A 27,217-nucleotide genomic window follows, 5' to 3' on the forward strand; every position below is an offset into this window, starting at 1 on the left:
GCTAACATACACACCCGCAGTGTCCCCCTGTGCGCTCCCCCCCCCACAGTGTCCCCCGTGTGCTTAATACAGTATGCGTGCAGTGAGCTAGATAGAGATATAGATATAATAGGAGGGGGTAATAATAAATTAGATAAAATAATAGGAGGGGCAATAATACAAATGAAATAATAGGAGGTGTAATAATAAATAATAGGAGGGTTAATAAATTGGATAAAATAATAGGAGGGTAATAATCATGTAAAATAATAGAAGGGTTAACAATAAATCTCAAATAATAGAAGGTGCAATAAAAAAAATTAGATAAAATAATAGGAAGAGATGATGATGTCTAAAAATAATAGGAGGGATAACAATAAATAATATTAAATAATAGAAGGGGATAATTATGATCACGTGTGTGTATGGGAGGAGTGATAACAATAGGAGAGTCTTCATCCTTCTCGGTGATATTGTCGGACTAATAATGATGACAGAATAGGGACCGCGGGGAGAACTTCCAGTGTCTGTACCGACTCAACTATCAAATCCTGAACTGTCCGGGTCAAACCCGGACAGGTGGCAACCCTACCCTGGGATCTCTAATAACAGCTCTGATCCTGAGTGTGAAAAGTGTTTTCTCTTCCCTCAGACCAGAAAGGAGGAGAGGAGAGAAAACACTGACAGATAATTACACAAGGCGGGTCCAGCTCTCTATTGTCCCCCCCCCCACACTGGACCCGCCTCACTGGTAAGGTGACCAGGGCCGCCATCCCGATCGGCTCGGGCCCAGAAGTATTTCTATCTGCTGCCTGAAGGCTGGATGTTTGACAGCCACGGTAGCTACTTGTTTCCACCCACCTTCCCCTCCACCAATCGGGGTGTATCCCAAGAGTCTACTAGGCGGCACCTGTGAGGAGTTTAGCATTGCCCGGCAACCAGGAAGTGTGTGGCTTAGTGGCTGAAAGTATTGAAGGTCTCACGGCCACAAGACAGCTCCTGATGCCTGGGAACAGGACTAAAACTGGGGGGGGGTCTGCCGGTCTCAACCGATCTTCTCCTCCTGCCGCTCCCCCCGCGCCCGATCTCCTTCACATTACAAGTAGTTCCAGTCTTTTGATCACTATAGAGTGCTGCACAAATATTCCAGCAAGGATACAGAATCCCTAATATCAAGTCTGGATGACATCACTGTGATTGCCTCATGCCTAGCAGAGGGATTGTGACTCTTATAGGTGGTTGCATTTTACCAATTTTGCTACTATCACTTTTTGATGATTTATCACTTCTTTCTGCTGCTGGGGCCCTAAAAAATAATGAAAAAAGGAAGAGTCGCCCTGGGACTTTAAATGAGGTGGTCACAGTCAGCCACTGAGTAACAAGAGTAAAGGCAGTATAAATGTTTATTAAAATTAATGTACATACATGGATAATATAGCATATGAGCTCAGCCAATGGATTTGCACATGATAAAAAAAAATTGTCTTTCCCAGACAAACACAATTTTTCAGGATTTACTTTTTTACCCATGGTCTCTATGTCTGCTCCATTATTGGATCAGGTTAGTCCATTTATGTTCTATACAAATAACTGTACAACTTCTATCTACTCTGCTTTTTTAGTAAAGCTTGACATATATACTTATGCTAGAGCATACTTGCTCTCATACAAAAATATTATTATATTATTTTATGTTCATTTTACTAAATTTTGGCAAATCATTGAGACATATACATCTATGTTTACAGCTATTATCTATCAAGCTACATACTGAGACAATAGGACCACTCACCTTCACTCATGCCATGTCTGCCTCCTGGCGTCCCCCCATGGGGGTACCCGTGTCCGTCTTCTCCCCCTCAGCTTCCGTGCCATACTCTGGCTGCTGCTGTCCAATTGGGGGTTCAGCGAGGGAAACTCTGGTCTCGTTCAATGGTAAGTATTGGGCCGTTTTGCTCTGGCCCATTCTGCCATTGTTCTTACATTACCACATCTTTTTGTTTATTTAGATACATCTCATCCGCATCCACCCCTGATGAGCGAGCAATGATCTCGTGAAACGTGCGTCGGGTTTCCTGATACGTGCATTTGTATATACTGCATTTTATAACGTTTGTATCAACTTTAATTATTTTTTTTTATCATGTGCAAATCCATTGGCTGAGCTAATATGCTATATTATCCATGTATGTACATTAATTTTAATAAACATTTATACTGCCTTTACTCTTGTTACTCAGTGGCTGACTGTGACCACCTCATTTAAAGTCCCAGGGTGACTCTTCCTTTTTTTGTATATGTATATACTATATAGGGATGGAGGTGCATCACTGGTGACTGCAGACCTTTCATTTTATTTTGCTTCTAAAAAATAATAAAAAACTACTGACACCTGTCACTGCCCTACTGATATGGGATAGAGGAGGAGGAGGAGGAGGAGGAGGAAGAGGACATGGGGTGGAGGAGATGAGATTAGAAAATGAAGACATGATATCAGACATCCCAACCTGCAAAAACACATTTCAGGGAGGTGACACTTTGCGCCGGTGGTCCCCAGCCCCCAATAAAATGCAGCTAGCTGGCTGCTGGTCCTGAAGCCTGGGGTCTGGGGTCTGGGGTCCGGCTGCAAGGGGGATGGTGAGGCATCCGAGTCAGCGAATTCAGTACAGACCCCCCTCAGTATAGACCCCCCTCCTGCAGTGCAGACCCCCCTCCTCCATCAGTATAGACCCCCCCGGTGCAGCCACCCCGCCATCAGTATAGACCCCCCTAAGTGCAGACCCCCCTCCATCAGCATAAACCCCTCAGTATGGGACGGTCAGTGAGCAGATTCCATGCTATGGCCAGTGGTCAGGCTGGGGGGCCCCAGGCCTAAAGGTAAGTAAGGGGCCACAAAATTTCTGATGGCTGCCATGAAGGTGACATCACTGCTAATGATACTTACTGTCTCTCCGATAAAGAAGCTGTGAGGTGTAGTCTGCGATTAGTCCACTGTGGGGCGCTGTGCTGGTTAGGTCAAATAAGCCGTCGGAAGACACTCCCTCCGCCTGGCAAAGGTACAGTGAAAATGGCGCCGTTCGACCGTTTCCGTTGCTTTGTATGACGTCATCCGCCCGTCCCTTCACCAATCAGAGGAAGCGCGAGAGTGAGCGTACGGGGATGAGCAAAGTACATGACTGCTCGTGCACTGTGTGCGTGTGTTACTGTTTACAAATCTGCGTACAGGCGCCCGGGAGCGAGCACGCACGCACTACGGGGGAAGTACATAGAATGAAGGGAATGCCGCAGAGGTGGGCGTAACCTAAAATGCTTTCCTCTAGTACTCTACACTAAAGTCATAGGGAGGGGCGTGGCCCGGAGCCCCAGTAGGCGCTGTCATCTGTGTCTGAGGCAAAAAGAGGGGGCGTGGATAGGAGGCGCTCGCCGGTGATTGGGCGGCTGGTTCAGGAAGGGGTGGGAGGTTCTTTGTGTGACGGAGGTCCTGTTGTTGTGGGCATGCGCAGTGTGCGGGATCTGTGTGGGGGAGATTGGACGCGGTAAAGCTTTGAGTAGTGAGCGGAGGCGTCTGGTGCTGGGAGCGGAGAACGACGTGTGGGTGCGAGGAAGAGGACGAGACAGTCCCGGGTTGGAGTAACCTGAGTCCCCGGTGTTGGGCCTTCCACCTGGACGTGTAGTGGTGAGTTCCGCCTGTTCCAATGGACGGCATCCGGCCAGCCTGCTCCTCTCCTCCGAGGTGTACAGCAGAGGGGAACTACTCCCTCCCTCCCCCCCTGCAGATCACTGGGGGGTCTTCCTCTGCCACATGAACAGGGAGCTCCCAGGGATCCTTCCCTGCTGGGAATCGTACAATCATGTTGCACAGTCAGTCCACACACATTACAATCTGATTGTACGATGATCTCTGTTATAATCAGTATGTAGTTCCAGGGCCTGCCTGCTTGTTTGGAGGTGGGTGGGATGGAGTAGGTCGGTCCTCCTATTACACAGATTCGGTAGATCTGATGGTGTGGACAGATTGCAGTGTGTGGGGTGAGCCTGAAGGGGATCGTGAGATCAGATTGGACTCTGTACAGTCCCCTGTGAGCTCACCCCACACGTCACAATCTGATTGTACAATCTACCAGAGTGTATACGGTTGCCGGTGTTGTGTCAAAACAGCAAGTCTTCGAAATCTCCAATTACTGACGATTTACAGTAACCAGAAGTGATGTGATTGGAGGTCTCGATAAAATGGCTATTTTGACAGCACACCGGTGTTCTATCAGATAGCCGCTACCCATCACAAAGCCGCTACCCAGCCTACTGCCCATGCACAATGCGCAGCCAAAGTGACGTTGCCTCGCGGCCATCTTGGTACACCCGCACTCGTCCACGGTAAGCCTGGAGTTAGAAGTCGGAAAGCGCCATAAAATGCCATAAATCTATCCCTTATTTTGCACTATATGCTTATTGCAATTTTATTGCAAAAATATGTAGAAGATTACATATCTCCAAAGACATGCTGGGAGGTTAATTGGCTTCTGTCTAAATTGGCCCCAGTATATGGATGTGAGTTAGGGACTTTAGATTGTAAGCTCCTTGAGGGTAGGGACTGATGTGAATGTATAATGTACATGTAAAGCGCTGCGTAAAATTGACGGCGCTATATAAGTACCCTAAATAATGATAATAATATCGGCCTAAACTGAGGGGGAAAAAATTTTTTATTTTTGTTTGTTTTGTTTTTTTATTAAAGGGGTTGTAAAGGTAAAAATTTTTTCACCTTAATGCATTCTATGCATTAAGGTGAAAAAACTTTTGACAGTACCGCCGCCCCCAGCCCCCCCGTTTTACTTACCTGACGCCTCGAATCTTCGCTGCACGTTCTTGTCATCTTCGCTGCAGCTCAGCCTGGTCGCTGATTGGCTGCAGTGGATGGATTGAAAGCAGCGCAGCCATTGGCTCGCGCTGCTGTCAATCACATCCGATGACGCGGTGCGCCGGGGGGCGGGGCCGAGTGATACAGCGAGCGGCTATAGCCGCCGGCTGTATCACGGGAGCGCGCCCGCAAGCACTCACCACCATGCGAGGGAGCTCGCATTAAGGTGGTGAATGCTTGCGGGGAGGAGCTGAAACAGCCGCCGAGGGACCCCAGAAGAGCAGGTTCGGGGCCACTCTGTGCAGAACGAGCTGCACAGTGAAGGTAAGTATGATATGTTTGTTATTTTTTTTAAAAAAAAAAATTACCTTTACAACCGCTTTAAGTTTGAAGATATTTATTATAGGAAAAAGTAAAAAATAATGTTTTTTTTTGTTTTTTTTTCAAAATTGTTGTTCTTTTTTTGTTTATAGCGCAAAAAATAAAAATCACAGAGGTGATCAAATGCCACCAAAAGAAAGCTTTTCAGTTAAAGCGACGCAGTGCCGTATCGCAGAAAATGGCCTGGTCAGGAAGGGGGTAAATCCTTCCGGGGCTGAAGTGGTTAAAAGCAGCGGCAAGCCTGCTGATCTGACAGGTTTACTGATGTGACAGAACACCGCTGCTTTAAGATTAAACATCAGTACAGTGTTATGGACTTGTAAATACTGCATTTCACTATATAAGCTGAGTTTACTGTTAAAAATGACTGTTTAACGCAAGACTCCGGTGGGTGTATAAAGATGTCCGCTTGCTGACTTCTAACTCTAGGGTTACTGCGGAGGAGTGCAGGTGTAGCAAGATGGCCGCGAGGCAACGTCACTTCGGCTGTGCATCAGGCCGGGTAGGGGCTTTGTCTATCTATCTGATAGAACACCGGCACTACAGCCAGGCAAACGAGACCCATTCAAGTCCAATGCCAGCTGTGTGCCGGGCACGGCAGTGTGGTGTTTAGGAGATAAAAAAAAGAAGACATATTGCCTCACCGCCTATCAATAACTTCTGAAAAGCACCCTGAGCACAGATCACTTTTCAGAGGAGTGACCGCTAGCTAGCGTGAAGGAGCTCTTATGGTGGCCATACAAGCCCTTCAATAAATGATCAATTTCTTTTCTGATCAATCCCCTTTTGATGGGAATAATCAGTCTATAGTCAGCAACACATACTATCGATATGATAGGCGCAGGGGAAGTAAATTTTAATCAAGAATTAAAAGAAGTATGGGGGTTAAAAAAAAAAAAAAAAAAAAACGTTCTTCCTCACCTAGGGGGATGGAGTATTAGTCCAGTCCTGTATCTGTCCTCCACTGCTTCTAAGGCTGGCAATACATTATTCAATTTACCTTCAACTATGTAGTGGAAGGGACGACCTGATTGTATACAAATTGAAAGTGTTTGTTTAACTTGTATTCTATTTTTTTGGTAAATCTAAAAGGTCAGCTTCACATCCGCTTCCCTACTGCACATGCGCGCTGTGCTTTTTAACTGGCCTGGCGGCGGGGGGAGGATAAGGGGGGCCGAACTCCCGAGGGATGGCATCGCGGTGCTGTCTTCTGGAAATGGGAAAAGGTACCTGTTCTCCACCGGAGAGGGGGAGGAATCAAGCGCAAGTTCCACTTTTGGGTGGAACTTTTTGGCTGAATGTGGACTTGAAATGGACCAGAAGACACACAGGCCTCCTGTGCAATTCACACCGGAGCCTCTCTGGATAAGTGTGAACCATCTCCATAGAGGGCCGGTCACAATCTCCTGACATGCGATTTGGATGCGGAGAAACCCTCTTCCAATTCACAATAGTGTGAACCCAGCCTAAAGGGTTAGTTCACCTTATGAGAAGGAGAGATGACACTCTAATCCACCCACTCGCCCCCGGTCCTCGCTGTACCTCCCTCCATGGTTCATTAGCTGTCATTGTATAAAAAGAAGTGCAGCGCATATAAAACTTATTGCAATAAAAAGTCCTAAAAATCCAATAATAGTCCAGAAAGAATAGGAGGTGGACTAACAGTCCCAGCAAGATTCCACGTGACAGAACACAAATCCAGATGTAATGGTGATAAAACCCTCCAGAGCACTCGCTTCTCTCACCTCAAGATGTGGACCACTGAAATCGAGTGGAGGGCCTGGACCCTCCCTGGATGATTTACCCGTATGGGACATGTGTGTTTGACCATCTGTTAGCTCAGTGGTCCACATCTTGAGGTGAGAGAAGCGAGTGCTCTGGAGGGTTTTATCACCATTACATCTGGATTTGTGTTCTGTCACGAGGAATCTTGCTGGGACTGTTAGTCCACCTATTCTTTCTGGACTATTATTGGATTTTTAGGACTTTTAATTGCAATAAGTTTTATATGTGCTGCACTTCATTTTATATTATGCCTATTTGGACTATGTGATGATCCTTTGTGTACAGCTGCATTAGTTGTAATATTCAGAGATTTTTTTTTTTACGCTGATTGATTTGTTACATCATTAACTGTCATTGCCTATGCAGACGCTATTGTGGTTCGTGATGTGCTCTTCTTGTTTCTGTAGGGCTCCCAAGACAGAACGATTCTGATTGGTCAGCACTGGCACACGATTGCTTTGGCCAATCAGTCACTCTGATCCGTCCCAAAAGCCCTACAGAAAGCAGGGCAACTGCTGCATGAGCACTGACCGCTAATCCCCATGTCGGTAGGTACAGTGGGGACTAAGGGGCGGGTGTGGATAGGGTGTTGGTTCACCACCTTCTTTTATTTCTGAGAAGGTGAGCTGTGCTGAATAATTGATGAGATCAGTATTCCGCCATGTGAAAACAAAGCACCGCTGTATGTAACATTGTTATGTTCCCGGGACACGGATATTCTATTGAAGAAGGGGAAATGAGATGTCCTGCAAATAATAAATGAGTCTCGGTATAAATTAGACAACAAACCTCTTACAAATGAGCAAACTGACTGTCATACAGTGAAATAGTTGCTTACGGCCTGATAAGTATGTGAACTAACAGAGATCACACAAATGGAGCGTGAACAATGTCTGTTGTGTTACAGGTGTGATGTTGATGATGCAGTTATGTAGAGACCATTTTTTGTCACCTCACTCCAGGCACAGGGGATCTGTCCTTCAATCTGCAATGTAAGGCACAATGAATACACTGAATGTATTGTACTGACTCGTCATGTCCTCACTCAGGTGTGTTGTTGTCTGTTTTACAAAACGATTTTGAATCTGGAGATCAATTGACATGGAACAGTCCAGCTTTGGTTTCTGTTGTTGTTTAGATGTGGCCTTTGTTGTTGCTGGTGTGTGTTATTTTGTTGTTTGGCTTTCCTTTGTTCCCTGTCAATAAAACTTCTTTAGCTCTCAATGTGGCCGGTATGGTAGGGTTGCCACCTCATCCCTTTAAACCCAAACGCATACATGAATTACACAGGTTCTGAGGATAATTTAACAACTTAAGGACCGAGCCTCTTTTTTAGTTGTGGTGTTTACAAGTTAAAAACAGTTTTTTTGCTAGAAAGTTACTTAGAACCCCCAAACCTTTTATACTTTTTTTTTTTCTTAACACCCTAGAGAATAAAATGGCGGTCGTTGCAATACTTTCTATCACACCGTGTTTGCGCAGCAGTCTTACAAGCGCACTTTTTTTTTGGGAAAAAATACACTTTTTTGAATTATTAAATTAGACAACAGTAAAGTTAGCTCAATTTTTTTTTTTTTTTTTTATATTGTGAAAGATAATGTTACGCCGAGTAATTTGATACCCGACATGTCACCATTGCGCCCGCTCGTGGAATGGCGAAAAACTTTTACTTTTACTCTTAAAAATCTCCATAGGCGAGGTTTAAAAAATTCTACAGGTTGCATGTTTTGGTAGAGAGGAGGTCTAGAGGTAGAATTATTGCTCTCGCTCTAACGATTGCGGCGATACCTCACATGTGTGGTTTGAACACGGTTTTCATGTGGGGGCACTACTCATGTATGCGTTCGCTTCTGCACATGAGCTCGGTGGGACGGGGCGCGCTTAAAATTTTTTTCTTCTTTTCTTATTTATTTTACCTTTTTATTTTTACACAGTTTAAAAAAAAAAAAAAAAAAATTGTCACTTTTATTCCTATTACAAGGAATGTAAACATCCCGTGTAATAGAAAAAAGCATGACAGGACCTCTTAAATATGAGATTTGGGGTCAAAAATACCTCAGATCTCATATTTACATTAAAATGCGATAAAAAAATAAATTGTCATTTAAAAAAATTATTTACAAAAAATGGCCCTTTAAGACCTATGGGTGGAAGTGACGTTTTGATGTCGCTTTCACCCTGCAGTGCCATGGAGGCGGGTGGGGGTCATCTTCCCCTCACTCGTCTCCACGTCTAGCCAGGAGAAGGACCGGTTTGCCTCCGCTGCTGCCGACAACTCCGGTAAGTGACGGGGGGGCAATGGAGCGCGGCGGGACCGCCGCAGAGACCACTATTATCTTGTAGCCGGCCGAACACGAGGATACCGGGGTTATGGCAGCTAACTGCTGCTATAATGATATCCGTCCTCAAAGTAAGGACGTATATTGGCAGTCGGCAAGTGGTTAATGCAGTAAGGGAGTTTAATTACCACCTTAATCAGCCACATAACCTGTGTAATTAATGTGTTCGGTTTTAAAGGGATGAGGTGGCAACCCTACAGTATGGGCGGTGCCTACTTGGGGCTAAAGATGGATCAGGCTGGGCAGCTCCATCTAGAATCCATCCTATGTTGGCTTTGTTTAGACACTGCTTTGGCTATAATGTTCGGCACCTATAGAAGGTAAAGGGATGAGGAATTCTGGCTAAAGAGGGCTTAAGCCCCTGTTCACATCAGTGTGATTTGACATGTCAAATCGCATGCCAAATCGCAGCCTATTACCGGCAAAGACACTGTCCCAATTGCTGCAGCGATTGCCAAATGTAGTTCCTGCACTATGTTTGATGACTTTGGGGGCGATTTCAATAGACATCTGTACATGAACCTAGAGCTGCACAATTCTGGCTAAAATGAGAATCACGATTTTTTTGCTTAGAGGATAGATCACGATTCTCTCACGATTCTCGCGGCGTAACATCATCTTTCACATTAAAACAAAAAAAAATTGCGCTAACTTTACTGTTTCTTTTTTTTTATTTATTGAAGTGTATTTTTTCCCAAAAAATTGCATTTGAAAGACTGCTGGGCAAATACAGTGCAACATAAAATATTGCAGCAATTGCCATTTTATTCCATATTATAAAATATTATAATAAATAAATTATATATATATATATATATATATATATATATATATATATATATATATATATATATATATATATATATATATATATATATATATATATATATATTATATTATGTTTGGGGGTTCCAAGTAATTTTTTTTTTTTAGCAAAAAATATTGATTTTAACTTAAGAAAGAAGTGTCAGAAAAAGATTTAGACTTTAAGTGGTTAAACTTCCTGCATTTACACGTTGTTTAAAGCTTGGCAGATTGCCCAGGTTATTTGTTTACACAGAGAAGTTCTATCCCTTTGATCTAAGAAGGAAGTTAGATACAATGTTTCAAGTTCTAAACTTGGCAGAATGCCTGGATGTTTTCTTTTGACAGCTGAGTGAGCAGATAATCTCTCCACTTGTTTATATGAAAGAATCGTCAAACTCAGCAGGAGAGATCGTCAGGGGAGGTGAATCGAGATCACGATTTTTTAACGATTAATTGTGCAGCTCTACTTGAACCCGCACAGATGTCTTTCAAAGCACCCCCGAAGTCGGACTAAAATGCCGGTTTTAAATCGTGTGAGCTCAGCTGAACTCATGTGCTTTCAAACCTGTGTTCAGTGTGAACGAGGGCTCAAGCTCATGTTGCCTTGGTTGTCGCCCCCTCCCCGTTTTACAGTTTGTGTGTGTGTCTGTGTGTGTTTGATCTTGTGGCGAATACGCCGAAGAGACCACTCTTATCGGAAAGTGCACCGCCGGCCGAAGAAGAGGATACCGGGGTTATGGCAGCTAGATGCTGCATAACGACGATTTTCCTCTTCAAACTTAGGATGTATATCGGCGTGCGGCGGTCCGTAAGTGCTTGAAATAAAAAAGGATTTACTACTCCTTTTAATGTGCTTCTTCCTGAGCCACTCCTTTGTTGCCTTGGCCGTGTGTTTGGGGTCGTTATCATGCTGGAATACCCATCCACGACCCATTTTCAATGCCCTGGCTGAGGGAAGGAGGTTCTCACCCAAGATTTGATGGTACATGGCCCTGTCCATCCCTTTTGATGCAGTGAAGTTGTCCTGTCCTCTTAGCAGAAAAACACCCCCAAAGCATAATGTTTCCACCTCCATGTTTGATGGTGGGGATGGTGTTCTTGGGGTCATAGGCAGCATTCCTCCTCCTCCTCCAAACACGGCGAGTTGAGTTGATGCCAAAGAGCTTGATTTTGGTCTCATCTGACCACAACACTTTCACCCAGTTCTCCTCTGAATCATTCAGATGTTCATTAGCAAACTTCAGACCGACCTGTACAGTACATGTGCTTTGTTGAGCAGGGGGACCTTGCGGGCGCTACAGGATTTCAGTCCTTCACAGCGTAGTGTGTTACCAATTGTTTTCTTAGTGACTATGGTCCCAGTTGCCTTGAGATCATTGATAAGATTCTCCCGTGTAATTCTGGGCTGATTCCTCACCGTTCTCCTGATCTTTGAGGCTGGGTTCACACCTATGCAAATTGGTTGCAGCTTTTCTCCGCATCCAATTCGCATGGTAGGAGATTGGCACCAGCTCTCTATGGAGCCAGTTCACATATCCCTGCTGCAGATCCAGTGCAAATTTGCACAGGAGCCCTGTGCGTCTTTTGATCTGTTTCAGGTCCGAATTCAGCCCAGAAAATCAGACTGAAACGGTGAATGGGGACGCGCCAAACCTCCTGCCTTGAGCCGCATGCGGCAATAGTGTGAACCCAGCCTGAAACTCCTTAAGGATGAGATCTTGCATGGAGCCCGAGACTGAGGGAGATTGACAGTTATTTTGTGTTTCTTCCATTTGCGAATAATCGCATCAACTGTTGTCACCCTCTCATCAAGGTGCTTGGTGATGGTCTTGTAGCCCATTCCAGCCTTGTGTAGGTCTACAATATTGTCCCTGACATCCTTGGACAGCTCTTTAGTCCTGGCCATGGTGGAGAGATTGGAATCTGATTGCCTCTGAGGACAGGTGTCTTTTTTTTTTTTTTTTGTTTTTTTTTGTTTTTTTTATACAGGTAACAAGCTGAGATTTGGAGAGTTCTCCTAATCGGCTTGTTGCCTGTATAGAAGACACCTGGGAGCCAGAAATCTTGCTGATTTGATAGGAGATCAAATACTTATTTCGCTTATTAAAATGCAAATCAATTTAACTTTTTTGAAATGCGTTTTTCGAGGTAATTTTGTTCTCGTTTTATCTCTCACTGTTAAACTAAACCTACCATTAAAATTATAGACTGATCATTTCTTTGTCAGTGGGGAAACATACCAAATCGGCAGGGGATCAAATACTTTTTTTCCCAAAATGTCTGTGTATATGTATAGATATATAATATTCACACTCACCGGCCACTTTTATTAGGTACACCTGTTCCTGTTTAATTGCTTGGTAACACAAATTGTTAATCGGCAACTCCATGCATCCTGGCATCTAGACGTGGTGAAGACGTCTTGCTGAAGTTCAAATCGAGCATCAGAAGAAAGGAGATTTAGGTGACTTTGAATGTGGCATGGTTGTTGGTGCGAGATGGATGATTATTGTTACTGTCCATCCCTTTATGACTACAGTGTACCCATCTTGTGATGGCTCCTTCCAGCAGGATAATGCACCATGTCACAAAGCTCAAATCATCTCACCACTGGTTTCTTGAACATGACAATGAGGTCACTGCACTCCGATGTCCTCCACAGTCACCAGATCTCAATCCAACAGAGCACCTTTGGGATGTGGTGGAATGAGAGATTCGCATTATGGATGTGCAGCCGACGAATCTGTAGCAGCTGTGTGATGCTATCATGTCACTATGGACCAAAATCTCTGAGGAATGTTACCTTGTTGATTCTATGCTATGAGGAAATAAGGCAGTCCTGAAGACAAAAGGGGCTTCAGCCCGGTACTAGCAAGGTGTACCTAAATAAAGGTGTGTGTGTGTGTAATATATACATTTTTGTTAAATGTCTTTTGATTTGTGCTGCAAAGCAGTACTTCTGTGTTTCTCTTCTAGGTGAGAACTGCAGTTTTTGATTTTTTTTTTTTTTTTTTTTTTTTTTCTTGCTGTGTGCAAATGTGTCGCAGGTCTTTGGGTTCTGAGCAAGCTTTTTGGTACAGCTGCGCACATGTGAGTTTTTCTGGCCATCTGCGCATGCTCGTTGTCTCGCGCTTTTTGAAGCCGGACTCTAGCTCACCATAGATAACTCCTGCTTAAAATGGAGGTCCGCCAAAAAAAAAAAAAAAAAAAAAAAAAAAATATTAAAAGCCAGCAGCTACAAATACTGCAGCTGCTGACTTTTAATATATGGACACTTACCTGTCCAGGTAGCCCGCGATCTCGGCAGCCGAAGCCGATCCATCCGTCGCCATCCTCGGTATGGGAATAAGGAAGTGAAGCCGTGCGGCTTCACTTCCTGGTTCCGTACTGCGCATGCGCAAGTCACGCTGCTCGTCCTCTCTGGTCCCTGCTGTGTTCTGGGACCTGTGTGTCTCCCAGAATACAGCGGGGGAGGACAGTGTAGGCGCCGGAAGTTGCGTAGGTCATCGCAAGCGCCGCGATCTATGCCAGGAAGTGGGAGCAAATACCTGTATTGGACAGGTATCTGCTCCCTCCTCCCACCTGAAAGGTGCCAAATGTGACACCAGAGGGGGGGAGGATTCCAAAAAGTGGAAGTTCCATTTTTGGGTGGAACTTCACTTTAATTGGCCACACCTCAAGCCAGGCTTGCCATGTTTGGCACCACCCGGTTCAACAAACTTTGATTAAAAAAAATTGAAAGAGTACTGCGGGGGGAAAAAAAATCATCTGAACAGTGACTGCATCCAATCAGAGTCTGTCACAGTTTGGGTATTCATATAGCTGAAGGACCTCAGAGGAAATTGCATGAATTCTTTAGTTTAGCCCACGGGTCTGAATGCGAGTGATCTTGGTGTCTATGGATAACCTTGGCTAACCTAGTAGCTAGCATTTTCATATGTAGTCCAATGGTCCAGGTACTTATCTCATTACAGATGATCTTAAGAGACCCAGTCAGTTTGTCCATTAAAGTGATATATTAAAAGTTTGACATTTATTTATTTTTTTATTAATAATAAACAAGTCATACTTGCCTGCCCTGTGCAGTGGTCCTCTTCTCAGGTCCTCCGCCGTTTACGCTCCTGGCTGCTCCAATAAGACACACAGAATGGGGCTCAGCCACGTTCCCTCCTCACTGGGTTACCTCCCCTGTTTTTTTTTTTAGGGAATTGCAGAGCGGACATATACTTCACTAATTCACCAATCCTCCCCGAGTGCAAGACCGTCCCCGCTGCACCTGACTCCTCCCCCCTCCCAACGCTACTAGGTCTTCTGAATGGACTGTTCCTAACATCAACACGCCCATAAACCTGCTCTGGACATGAGGAGGACAGGAACGTTCCACTGCTGGAGGTGGGGGAGTGTGGTTCCTCCTTCCATGGCTATGGGCACAAAATACCCAATTCTTCAGAACCTGGGAGAACATATGACCTCCTCCCACAATGTGCTGTAAGAAGAATTTCTCACCAACAGTGGACTATGACGTTGCCACCATCCCGTGTACATAAATGTAAAACAGGGGTCCCACACATGAGGGTTGGGATTTTAAGGGCAACTGAGTATGATTGAAAAACCAATATAAGTATAAATATGAACGTATTTTATTAATTGTTTACACATTAAAAAGTCAGTGCATATAATTCATACAACTGACTAGTTAAGAACAAAACATGTAGTATGGCATGAGAATACAAACAGATAGTCTCCTGCGTTTGGAAAATGAGCCCGACGCGTTTCAGGAACTTGTCCTTTCTTCAGGGGCTTGTCACACATGGAGATCAGTGTATATCTGATGCCAGAAACAAACGTGTTTGCTGTTGGGTGTCCGATGGAATGAACGGAGAACGGGACCAAGCAGGAGTTGACGTGATCCCCTACGATCAAGCAAGGTATAACAGTACCTGGTTCACGTGTGTTGTATGAACTATGTAGTGTGGGAATTGACAGCACAATTTGCTGTTTGGCTATGGGATGTCGGCTCTTTGTTTGGTCTGTGATACCCCTGACACTTTCTATCGAGCAGTGATTACGGTATACTACATGAATTTCTCATGGTAGTGTGCTGTCAATTCCCATACTACATAGTTCATACAACATACGTGAACCAGGTACTGTTATACCTTGCTTGATCATTAGGGGATCACTTCAACTCCTGCTTGGACCCGTTCACCGTTTATTCCATTGGACACCCACCCAGAAACACGTTTGTTTCTGGCATCAGCTGTACACTGATCTCCATGTGTGACAAGTTCCTGAAACGCGTCAGGCTCATTTTTCAAACGCAGGAGACTGTATCTGTTTGTATTCTCATGCCATACTACATGTTTTGTTCTTAACTAGTCAGTTGTATGAATTATATGCACTGACTTTTTAATGTGTAAACAATAAAATACGTTTATACTTATATTGGTTTCTCCTCCCACAATGCGGGGCTTGGGCTTGGCATCCAGTCACCAGGCTCGGGCACTATCACAGGACAGAGGGAGGTGATATCGCCTCTCTAAGCTCTGGTATCAGTAGATGCGTCTGAAGACACGACAGGACAGTGCTGTAAAGTCCAGTATAAGGCGGTCATGTTATGGCCTCTAAACAGACCCTGTCACTTTGCCCTGAATGAGCAAGGAGATGTAGGGCTGAAGTGTGGTTGGGTCATGTCTGTTTTCCAAATTTGAGAAGCCTGTGTTTGCATAGGATTTTGCAACATCTTTGGAGCTCTTTTATATACCCTCCTTAACCACTTCAATACTGGGCACTTTCACCCCCTTCCTTCCCAGGCCAATTTTCACCTTTCAGCGCTCTTGCACTTTCAATAAGAATTGCGTGGTCATGCAACACTAGACCTAAATTAAATTTTTATCATTTTGGTCGCACAAATAGAGCTTTCTGTGGGCGGTATTTATTCAAAAATAAATTTGTTACGATAGAAGCGAAAAAAAAAAGCGGAAATTTTGAAAAAAAAAATATTTTCTACTTTCGGTTTTAAAAAAAGATCCAATAAAATCTAATTTTGTCATTAAATTTACGCCAGAATGTATTCTGCTACATGTCTTTGGTAAAACAAAAATCCTGTTAAGTGTACAATGGTTTGTGTGATCACAGACATGTGTGCAGATGATCATTGGGACATATGATTTTAGTGTTACATATGTGGGGACAGTGTTTTGGGGACATTGTGTGTTTACATGTGTGGGGACACTGTGCCAGTGATCAGTGTGTAAAAAGCTATAATAAAAAAGCTCATACTCACTGATAACTGACTGGCTGCAGTTATCTGCTCTCCTCTCCTCACTGACAACTTCCGTGTGAGGAGAGCCGATGGCCTAGCAACCAGCTCTCTATTTACATTACATGACGGCTATGATTGGACACAGCCGTCATGTGATCAGGAGGGTCAATCACAGAGCCCTCCTGCCGATCGGAGATGCGCTGTGTCCGGGTGACACGAGCACATTGGGATCGCGCCGCTGCATGCACGCGATCCCCTTCCTTCTGAGGGACGTTCCTGAACGTCCACTCAGGAGGAAGCTCCCACCCGGCCACCGCACATATACGGCCAGGGTTAAAAGGTGGTTAAAAGAAGTATGGAATTTTTATTTTATTTATTTTTAAATCGGTGGATGCAGTATAGGTCCCCCACAGGCCTTAAGGCTAAGAACCGAGCGATCAAACACTGTCGATCGTTCGGTTCTCAAAACTCCCTGAGCAGAGAGCTGGTGACTGTCTGACACACCCCTGCGTGTCCTCACTGGAGCGCTGAGCTGTGGAGGGGGTGGCTCAGGTTTTCAGCGACTTGCTGAGAGGCTGGACTAGGTGCCGGTCCTGGCATGAGGGCGGATCCTGAAACGGGTCACAGGAGTTCAAAAGGAACTGCACTCCTGTAGTGGCAGTACTTTTTCCTTTTAAAGAGTTTGTTAACCCATTTATAGAAGACTATGCCAGCCCCTCTATTAGAGGCTGGCATAGCACACTATGTAAGTAGTTTTCAAAAAGAGCATTCTAAATACCGATTTTTTTTTTTTTTTTTTTTCTGTCTTCAGGCCGGTCACATGACTCACGGCCGCTTAACAGCTGCGATGGATTGCTTTTGCTAGAGGGGCCTTGATCACCCTCTGACGTCAGCCGCAGAGATCACATGGCCGCTCGTCTCCTCCACAGAAGCTCTATATTGTAGCTGTAAAGCGGCCGTGAGTCACGTGACCGACCCGAAGACAGCTCAAATTCAGTATTTATAACACTTGTTTTTGAAAACTACTTGCATAGTGTGCTATGCCAGAATCTAATAGAGGGTCTGGCAGTGTCAATTTTAGGTTTTTATTTTACAATGCTAGCGGCGTGGCCGGGCCTCAGACAGACACAGAGGGAGATGACAGGCAGGAAGGAGGGGGTGAGGGGGGAGAGAGAGGAGAGCAGAAGGGACATACTCTGACGGTGGTCAGGGCTGAGCAGCCCTGATTTTTGTGGTCAGTGCAGAGAGGAGATTATCTATCATCTTTATATTATGTGTGTTGGGGTTAACGAACACTTTTAACGGCAAAACGTTTTAATAATTTTTTTTTTTTTTTTTTTTTATAGTGTGGAGAGGGATTTGAACCCCTGCCAGGTTTTTATTGCTGTCTGTGCCTGTTAGGGAGATTCATATTTATTGTGTTTACTGTTGTCACCTGTTGAAAGTGAAAAAAAAAAAAAAAATCTCATATTTCGGGTTGTCTCCAAAATGGGAAAATCTTCAAATGGGGATTTTCTCACACTTCCTGTTTTGCATATGAGACAGGAAGTGAAGAGAAATCTCCCTAATGGAACACAGTGGGCAGGAAACTCCTGATAAGAGTTATAATCCTCCCTTACTCTATAGAATGGAAGCAAAAAGTTGTGCCTTTTAGTTCTCCTTTTAATGGTGACTGTGCACTTTTGTAACATGTGAGTAGGAAGTTACACCTGCAAAGCTATATTGTAAAAGAAAAGCCTGGGGATGGCGAAGTGCTTCAGTTTGCATGTTTTCATAGAAGCCAATACACTGTAAAACTCTTGCCGTTCTGTAGGTGTTTAGAGGAGTGTGCATATTTTGTGGTTTTCTTATTGTTTGTTTCTTCCTTTCCCTGTAGTGTTCACAACCCACACATATATCTAAAGGTAATTCTATGCAAATACTTTGTCAAGACATGCTACAGGATATAAGGGTCATCTTCACCCCAAATTGAAATCTCCTTTTTTGGATGGCTGTAGTATGTTGCATCGCATACTGATGTACAGTACGTGTCCTGGGCCTCTGGCTAATCAAGCCAGATTTTCCAGTTCTGCCCAACTGCAGTTAGCTGTTAACTACTTGCTGACCGTGTCACACAGATATACTGCGGCAGAATGGCTCTCCTGGGCGAAATCCCATAGGGTATGTCCTACCCTTTTTCGGCCACAAGAGGGCACGTGCCTGCTGGCGGGGGACCTGATGCGCATGGCTGGAGGGCATGATCGCCGCCGGCCACGTGCGATTGCATGCACGAGCGCCAGCACGGGGATTTGTGTGTGTAAACGCACAAATCTCTGTGCTGTTAGAGGAGAGGGTTCATATTGTTTGTTCCTACTAAGTAGGAACAAACGATATGGCTCCTCTCCTAGTCAATCCTATCCCCATCCAGTTAGGACACAGTGAGGGAACACAAAATTAACCCCTTGATTGCCCCCTAGTGTTAACCCCTTCCCTGCCAGTGACATTTAGTGCACAGTAATCTGTGCATTTTTATAGCACAGATCGGTGTATAAATGCCAGTGGTCCTTAAAGTGTAAATGGTCTCCGATCTGTCCGTCACAATGTCGCAGTACTGCTAAAAATTGCATATTACTAGTAAAAAAATTAAAATGCCATAAATCTTTTTCATGGTTTACAGATGCTATAACTTTTGCGCAAAACCAATCAATATACGATTATTGCGATATTTCTGGTAAAAAAAAAATGTAGAACATATATTGGCCTAAACTGATGAAGGAATCCGTGTGTTTTTGTTTTGTTGTTTTTTTGTTTTTTGTTTTTTTAATTGGGGATATATATTATTTATAGTAAAAAATATTGTGGTGTTTTTTTGTTTTTGTTTTTTTGTTTATAGCGCAATAAATAAAAACTGCAGAGGTGATCAAATATCACCAAAAGAAAGCTCTATTTGTGGGGAAAAAAGGACATAATTTTATTTGGTTACAGCGTCGAACGACTGCGCAATTGTCAGTTAAAGCGATGCAGTGCTAAATTGTAAAAAGTGCTCTGGTCAGGAAGGGGGTAAAATCTTCCGGGGCTGAAGCGGTTAAATGATGGTATCGCACTTCCTCAGGGAATTCTCTGTAATAATTAGGTAGTCTTGTTGAGTTGCATAGTTACATACGGTAGTAGGTGAGGTTGAAAAAAGACACAAGCCCATCAAGTCCAACCCATGTGTGTGATTATATTATATTGTCTGGTGTGGTGAACAGAAGATCTTTAGTACTAACGAAGAAATAATAAGTAGAGGTCGACCGATATGGGTTTTTCTCTGGCCGATGCCGATATTTAGAAATCGCGGTGGCCGATGGCCGATATGTGATGCCGATTTTTTTTTTGGGCCGATATATTAGGCCGATTTTTTTTTTTTTTTTTTTTTTTTTTCTTTTCTTTTTTTTTTCCCCCTTCATCTCATAAAATCTAACAGTTAGACCCCTTTCACACTGGGGTGTTTTTTTAGGCACTTTTGGGCTAAAAATAGCGCCTGTAAAGTGCCTGTAAAACGGCTTCCCTACAGTCTCAGTGTGATATCCCGAGTGCTTTCACACTGAGGCGATGCGCTGGCAGGATGTCTTTGGAGTGGTGTATACCGCTCCTCCACCACTCCTGCCCACTGAAATGAATGCACACCGCTGCCGAAGCGGCTGCAAAGCGTTTCGGCAGCAGCACTTCAGGGGCGCATTTAACACCTTCTTCGGCCGTTAGCTGGGTTATAAGCGTCCCGCTAGCAGCCGAATAGCGCCGCTAAAATGACGGTAAAGTGCCGCTAAAACTAACAGCGTTTTACCGTCAACGCCTGCCCGCTCCAGTGTGAAAGCAGCCTTAAGTAATAAGTGATACAGAGAATTTTTTACATTTAAACATTTATTGAACAAAACAAACCTCCAATCAGTTCACTTGTATGTATAATTTAGATTAAAAAAAAAATAACTATCATAAATATTAAATACACAAAAACAGGTAACCAAAACTTTTGGACAAAAAAAAAATGGGCTAACTTTACTGCTTTTTTTTTTTTTTTTAAATTAGTGTATTTTATTTTAAAAAATTGCGTTTGAAAGACCGCTGCGCAAATACCGTGTGACATAAAATATTGCAACAACCGCTATTTTATTCCCTAGGGTCTCTGCTAAAAAAAAAATGTATAATGTTTGGGGGTTCCAAGTGATTTTCTAGCAGAAAATACAGAATTTTTACTTGTAAGCAACAAATGTCAAAAAAGATTTAGTCTTTAAATGGTTAAACTGAGAACTTCTACACACGGAGTTCAGTCTATTGATAAAAGAACTTGAAGAGATACAAATGTATCTTCTTATCAGATTTGGCAGGCTGCCCAGAGGAGGAGAGAAGAAACCTTCAGACAACTTGCAATTGACTTCTATTACAGAAGTCATTTGCAAGTCCCGCTGAAGTTATAATCGGCTTTTTTTATCAGCACAATCGGCTAATGCCGATTAAGTAAAAAAAGCCAAATATCGGCCGATATATCGGCCGGCCGATATATCGGTCGACCTCTAATAATAAGTTGGAAAATAAGGGTGATCATAGATGGGTTGGTCATTGAGGAAGACCAGTGGGGCTTGTTAATCATCCCTCAGCGTTGTATTTGGCTTTCATTTTGGTTGCAAGGTTGGGCCATATACAAACTTTTAATTGCTGGCCACACACTTGGACATTTTTGTCAATATGAGTAAAGAAGGTCATACATTAAGCAGAAAATCGCTCGATTCCCCCATCCACACTCACTGTGTTCCCTCCTGCGGAGATGTTGTATTCTGACAGCGGGAGGTTTCCCAGCTGTCAAAATACATTGATCACTGCTGGCTGTTATGACCACTGGCAGTGATAAGACAGGAGAAATTTAAAAAAAAAAAAAAAAAAAAGAAAATCCAGGCTGGTTGTACTGAAGTCTATCAAGCAGTCGACTTGAGTATAACCAGCCTGCCCATACATGGATTGAAGTTTGTCTGTTTCCTGCTGAACTTGCCGAACTTGAAGGCTTAACTCTCCATCTGCTTTGAATTGTGTGTCACCTACAGATTCAGTGATGTCCCACGAATGTAAAATGCCTCGCTTCCACTGAGCGGATCGGTTCGGGTCAGTACAGTTTTGAGGGCCTAGAATGGTCCGGACTATTCAGGTGAGCATTCCCACTGCAATTTGGACCGACAGGGGCCATACGTGGTTTTAGAAAAAATGCCTAGCATGGCGTCTCACGTCCACCAATCAGTGGAATGTATCGTAGCTCCGCCCTAACCGAACCGTTCCATTTTCTATGGCCCTACATCTGAAGGACCCTGAATGGTGCGGTTCGGTTCAGTTGTATGGGCTACTTTCATAATGGAAACACTCAAAATAGGGAACCGAACCTATCCGCTCAGTGGAAACGAGGCATAATATACACACACCGGCCACTTTATTAGGTACACCTAGCTAGTACCGGGTTGGACACCCTTTTGCCTTCAGAACTGCCTTAACCACTTCCGGGCCACCCGTCGTCGATATGTCGGTCCTTAACCACTTCATATCCTTAGGCCGTCATATGACGGCCTCGACTTTCCAGGGTTATATCTGAATGATGCCTAAGGCTACAGACGACATTCAGATACCGGCATTTTCAGCCGGCGATTCCGTACACCATAAGAATGATCATAGCGGCTGTTCCGCTGCTTGATCGTTCTTACGGGCGGCCGAAGGGGACGTCGCCCCTCCCGCCGCCCTCCGGTGCTTCTACCGACTCACCTCAGCAATTGGTGAGTCGGAGAGCGCATCCGCCGGCGTCGGATGTAGATCATCGAGATTTCCGGCAGACCAGATGGCCACCGGAGTCTCTATGATCGTTCGGAGGCCGGGTGCGATGTTATGACGTCACGCCCGGCCTCTGCATTCAAAAAAACGGCGCCGCCTCGGCTGGGAAGCGGTTATCGTTTTTTTTTGTTTGTTTTTTTTTTATTTTAGGCTTCCCAGCCTAGAGGTGAGATGTGGGGTCTTATTGACCCCATATCTCACTGTAAAGAGGACCGATCATGTCATATTCCTATTACAAGGGATGTTTACATTCCTTGTAATAGGAATAAAAGTGATCAAAAACATTTTTTTTTTAAAAAGTGTCAAAATAAAAAATTTATGTAAAATTAACAATAAAAAAAAAAAATAAATTTTTTTTAAAGCACCCCTATCCCCGTGAGCTCGCACGCAGAAGCGAACGCATATGTAAGTCCCGCCCACATATGAAAATGGTGTTCAAACCACACATGTAAGGTATCGCCGCGAACATTAGAGCGAGAGCAATAATTTTGGCCCTAGACCTCCTCTGTAACTCAAAACATGTAACCAGTAAAAAATTTTAAAGCTTTGCCTATGGGGATTTTTAAGTACCAAAGTTTGGCGCCATTCCATGAGCGTGTGCAATTTTGAAGCGTGACATGTTAGGTATCTATCTACTCAGCGTAACTTCATCTTTCACATTATGCAAAAAAAATTTGGCTAACTTTGCTGTTTTTTTTTTTAAAGCATTTAAAAAAAAAACGCGTTTGAAAAATTGGGGGTTCTATGTAATTTTTATAGCAAAGAAATTATGATTTTTGACATGTAGGAGCGAAGTGTCAAAATTGGCCTGGATGCAAAGTGGTTAAATATTGTTGTTCTGGCATCAGAAGATGGGTACACTGTAGTCTTAAAGGGATGGACATGGTCAGAAGCAATACTCAGGTAGGCCGTGGTGTTTAAGCGATGCTCAATTGGTACTAAGGGGCCCAAAGTGTGTCAAGAAAATATCCTTCACACCATTACACCACCAGCCTGAGCTGTTGGTACAAGGCAGGATGGATCCATGCGCTTTCATGTTGTTTACACCAAATTCTGACCCTACCATCTGAATGTCACAGCTGAAATTGACACTCGTCAGACCAGGCAATGTTTTTCCAATCTTCTATTGTCCAATTTTGGTGAGCCTGTGCGAATTGTACTCTGTTTCCTGTTCTTAGCTGACAGGAGTGGCACCCCGTGTGGTCTTCTGCTGCTGTAACCCATCAAGATTTGATGTGTTGTGCGTTCAGAGATGGTATTCTACTGTTACCTTTCTATTTTCTGTAACCAGTCTGCCCATTCTCCTCTGACATCAACAAGGCATTTTCATCCACACAACTGCCGCTCACTGGATATTTTTTCTTTTTCGAACCATTCTCTGTAAACCCTAGATATGGTGGTGTGTGTGTGTGTGTGAAAATCCCCAGTAGATCAGCAGTTTTTGAAATACTCAGACCAGCCTCTCTGGCACCAACAACCATGCCACGTTCAAAGTCACTTAACCACTTCCATACCGGGCCATTGTCGTATGACGTCCACAGGAACACTCTGTCCCTCTGGGTGGGCGTCATATGACGTCCTTGGCTTCCCGCCGGCATAGGGGGCGCTGGTCAACAAGGAGTCGATGCGTGTGCCTGGCGGCCGATATGTCCACCTGGCACACGCGGTCGCTCGTGACAGAGCAGGAACGTGGATCTGTGTGTGTAAACGCACAGATCCACATCCTGTCAGAGAAGAGGAGACACACCGATCGGTCTCCTCCCCTAGTCATTCCCATCCCCACACAGTCGGGGAACACATTTAACCCCTTGATCGAACCCTAGTATTAACCCCTTCCCTGCCAGTGACATTTACACAGTAATCAGTGCATGTTTATAGCCCTGATCGCTGTATAAATGTGAATGGTTTCAATAAAGTGTCCGATCTGTCCGCCGCAATGTCGCAGTCACGATAAAAATCGCAGACTACTGCCATTACTAGTACAAATAAAAAATAATTATAAACATGTCATAAATCGATAACCTATTTTGTAGACGTTATAACTTTTGCGCAAACCAATCAATGTACGCTTTTTTTTACCAAAGATATGTATAAGAATACATATCGGCCTAAAAAAAGGAAAAAAACTTGTGTTTTTTTTTTTTTTGTTTGTTTTTAAATAAATTTGGGATATTTATTATAGCAAAAAGTTTTTCAAAACGGTCGCTTCTTTTTTTGTTTATAGCGCAAAAAATAAAAACCGCAGAGGTGATCATATGCCACCAAAAGAAAGCTCTATATGTGGGGGGGGGGGGAAATGATCCAAAATTTAATTTGGGTACAGTGTTGCATGACCGCGCAATTGTCATTCAAAATGTTCAGCGCTGGGCAGTGCCCTGTATTGAAGTGGTTAAATCCCCTTTCTTCGACATTCTGATGCTCGGTTTGAACTTCAGTAAGAGCCCATTCATACAGGGGCAACTTTGGATCCGACTTCAAGTCGCCCCAAGTCGCCCCTAGTCGCCTCAAGTCGCGCTACACTAAAAAATCAATGTAAGTGAATGGATCTGTCTTAATGCACACTACTGCAGTCGCTCCGACTTCAGAAAAGGTTCCTGTACTACTTCAATCCGACTTGAAGGCAACTTGTACCCATTGATTTCAATGGAAGTTGCCTCCAAGTCTGATCACTGTTCATACTGAGGCAACTTTACAGGAAGCAGAAAAGAAACAGAAAGTAATTTCCTCCACTAAACAGCCAGCCCCCTCCTTCTCACACACAGCTGATAAGCTCTGATTGGCCACTTGTAAAGTTCCCTGTCCTGGAGGCGACTTCAAGTTGTGTTGTAAGTTGCCCCAAGTCGTGCTGTGATTCATACTCAAGTCGTGTCCAAGTTGCCTCCCAAAGTCGTGCTGGAAGTCGTGTTGCCCCTGTGTGAATGGGCTCTAAGGCGTCTTCACCACATCTGGATGCCTAAATGCATTAAGTTGCTGCCATGTGATTGGCTGATTAGCAATTTGTGTTGCCAAGCTATTGAACAGGTGTACCTAATAAAGTGAGTGTATGTGTGAAGCGTTGGGTAAACTGACGGTGCTATATAAGTACCTGTAATAAATATTGCTTTGCAAATGGATCAGAAATGCCTTTTTAACTGGAATGCCAATGTTTGTGACTGATTGCTACTGTTTTGATCTTTTGAGTGCTTGATCTGCAAATCTGCCTGGAACTATTCAGGAGAATCAAGACTTTTTTGATAAATTTCTTTCTTCTTCTTTTTATTTATTTTATTTTATTTTTTTTTCTTGCATGTAATTTTATGTATTTATTTTTAACAAAGATGTAGTACTATACATGCAATAAATACCCATTTTTAATACACGATACATTTTTAATGAGAGCACCAAAATAGCGACTTTCTGCCAATCAGTTAAATGCACAGAACAAAACATCGAAACATAATGATCTCCCCTTGTTATCTCTCCCATCTCAGCCAAAGGTGGGTGATAATTGTTCTCAGCACCCTCACCCACACACTTGTCCCAGGAACAAGGTATTCCATTCGCCTTTCTACATTGTCAGCTATCAGTTAGTATATTGTGCCCTAACGGGTATCATCCTCCAAACTATTTAATGTTTAAACCTAGATTTTGTTTCTCCCCGCTATAAAAAAATGGTACAAAATTGGCAGGTGAATGGCCACCGTAGAGGTGCTGAGAGGTAGGACCGCATATATTCATTATAGTATGTATCAGAGTGCTGAAAGTTTACACTGACATGTAGGGTTGACGGGGACCTGCGGTGGCTTGGCTGATATTGCACCAACAATGGAGACCCATTTACATTGCATCATTGCCCGACAAGTCTTCATTTCATGCACACTGGATGTTTTTAAAGGATATCTAAAGGTTCAGTTTTTAAAAACAAAAAACAAAAAAAAACATACTTACCTCCTCTGTGCAGTTTTTCACAGAGTGGCTCTGATCCTCCTCCTGGGGTCCCTCAGCGGCGCTCCTGGCTCCTCCTCTTCTCAAGAGCCCTGTTGGAGAACCACACTCCCGTGTCCTGCTGCTGCGTCTATTGACACGGACAGCAGGACTCGGCCATGCCCCCAGGTCCTGTGTAATTGGATTTGATTGACAGTAGCGGGAGCCAATGGCTGTGCTGCTATCAATCTATCCAACCGGGACCCGAGACACCGGCTGGAGCTGGTGTGCTCGTCCCCGTTGCTGGAAAGACCAGGTTCAGGTAAGTAAAAGGGGGGCTCTGGGGGGCATCTGCAGCGAGCCGCTGAGACTTGGATGGCCGCTCCTCACCCCTCCACAGTTCAGCACTCCAGTGAGCATGGAGGAGCAGAGAGGAGACCTGCTTATTGACGGTCAGCAGCTCTCCGCTCAGGGATCTGTGAGAACCAAGCCATCGGTGGTTTTTGATCGCTCGGTTCTCAGTGCCAAGGTGGCGGGGGACAAATGCAGCATCGGTCTGATGCTGCATCCACCTAGGTAAGTATAAAGAGGCAAAAAAAAAACCTTACCTCTTTTAACCACCTTCAATACAGGGCACTTTCACCCCCTTCCTGCCCATGCCATTTTTCAGCTTTCAGCGCTATCAGTTTGAATGACTATTGCGTGGTCATGCTACACTGTAACCATGTGAGATTTTGATGGGTGGCAGTGATGGGCAGCAGTGATAGCCAGCACTGACTGGCATCACTAATGGCCACTGATTGGAGGCACTCATTGCTGGCAGTGGTGGGCATTCATTGCTGGCAGTGATGGGGGCTTTAGAGATCGGGGTCGCACTGTGTCCTAGCGCGGCCGGGCTGGGACTTCTTCTCGGGTCCCCTGCCAACTCTCCTGGCTCCTCCCCCTTGACCAGTGCCACCAACAAAGCTGCTTGCTATGGGGGCACTGGTGCGTGCTCGCTCCTGAGTTCTGCTCTGTGCGTCCATAAGACACTCTCCTCATTGGCCTACTGGCTATGATTGAGAGCAGTGGAAG

The 27,217-nt window shown here is 44.2% G+C and overlaps 1 protein-coding gene across 1 annotated transcript in view; it reads left to right on the forward strand.

The window, feature by feature from the left end:
• Positions 1-3,440: 3,440 nt before the first annotated feature.
• RAB40C (RAB40C, member RAS oncogene family) overlaps positions 3,441-27,217 on the forward strand; it is a 57,162-nt gene continuing 33,385 nt past the window's right edge. Inside the window, exon 1 of the mRNA XM_073636610.1 lies at positions 3,441-3,655. The gene's annotated coding sequence lies outside the window, so the exon portion shown is untranslated. The remainder of the gene's footprint in view (positions 3,656-27,217) is intronic.

This window comes from Aquarana catesbeiana, linkage group LG06, assembly GCF_042186555.1.
Source record: "Aquarana catesbeiana isolate 2022-GZ linkage group LG06, ASM4218655v1, whole genome shotgun sequence".
Classification (NCBI taxonomy): Eukaryota; Metazoa; Chordata; class Amphibia; order Anura; family Ranidae; genus Aquarana; species Aquarana catesbeiana.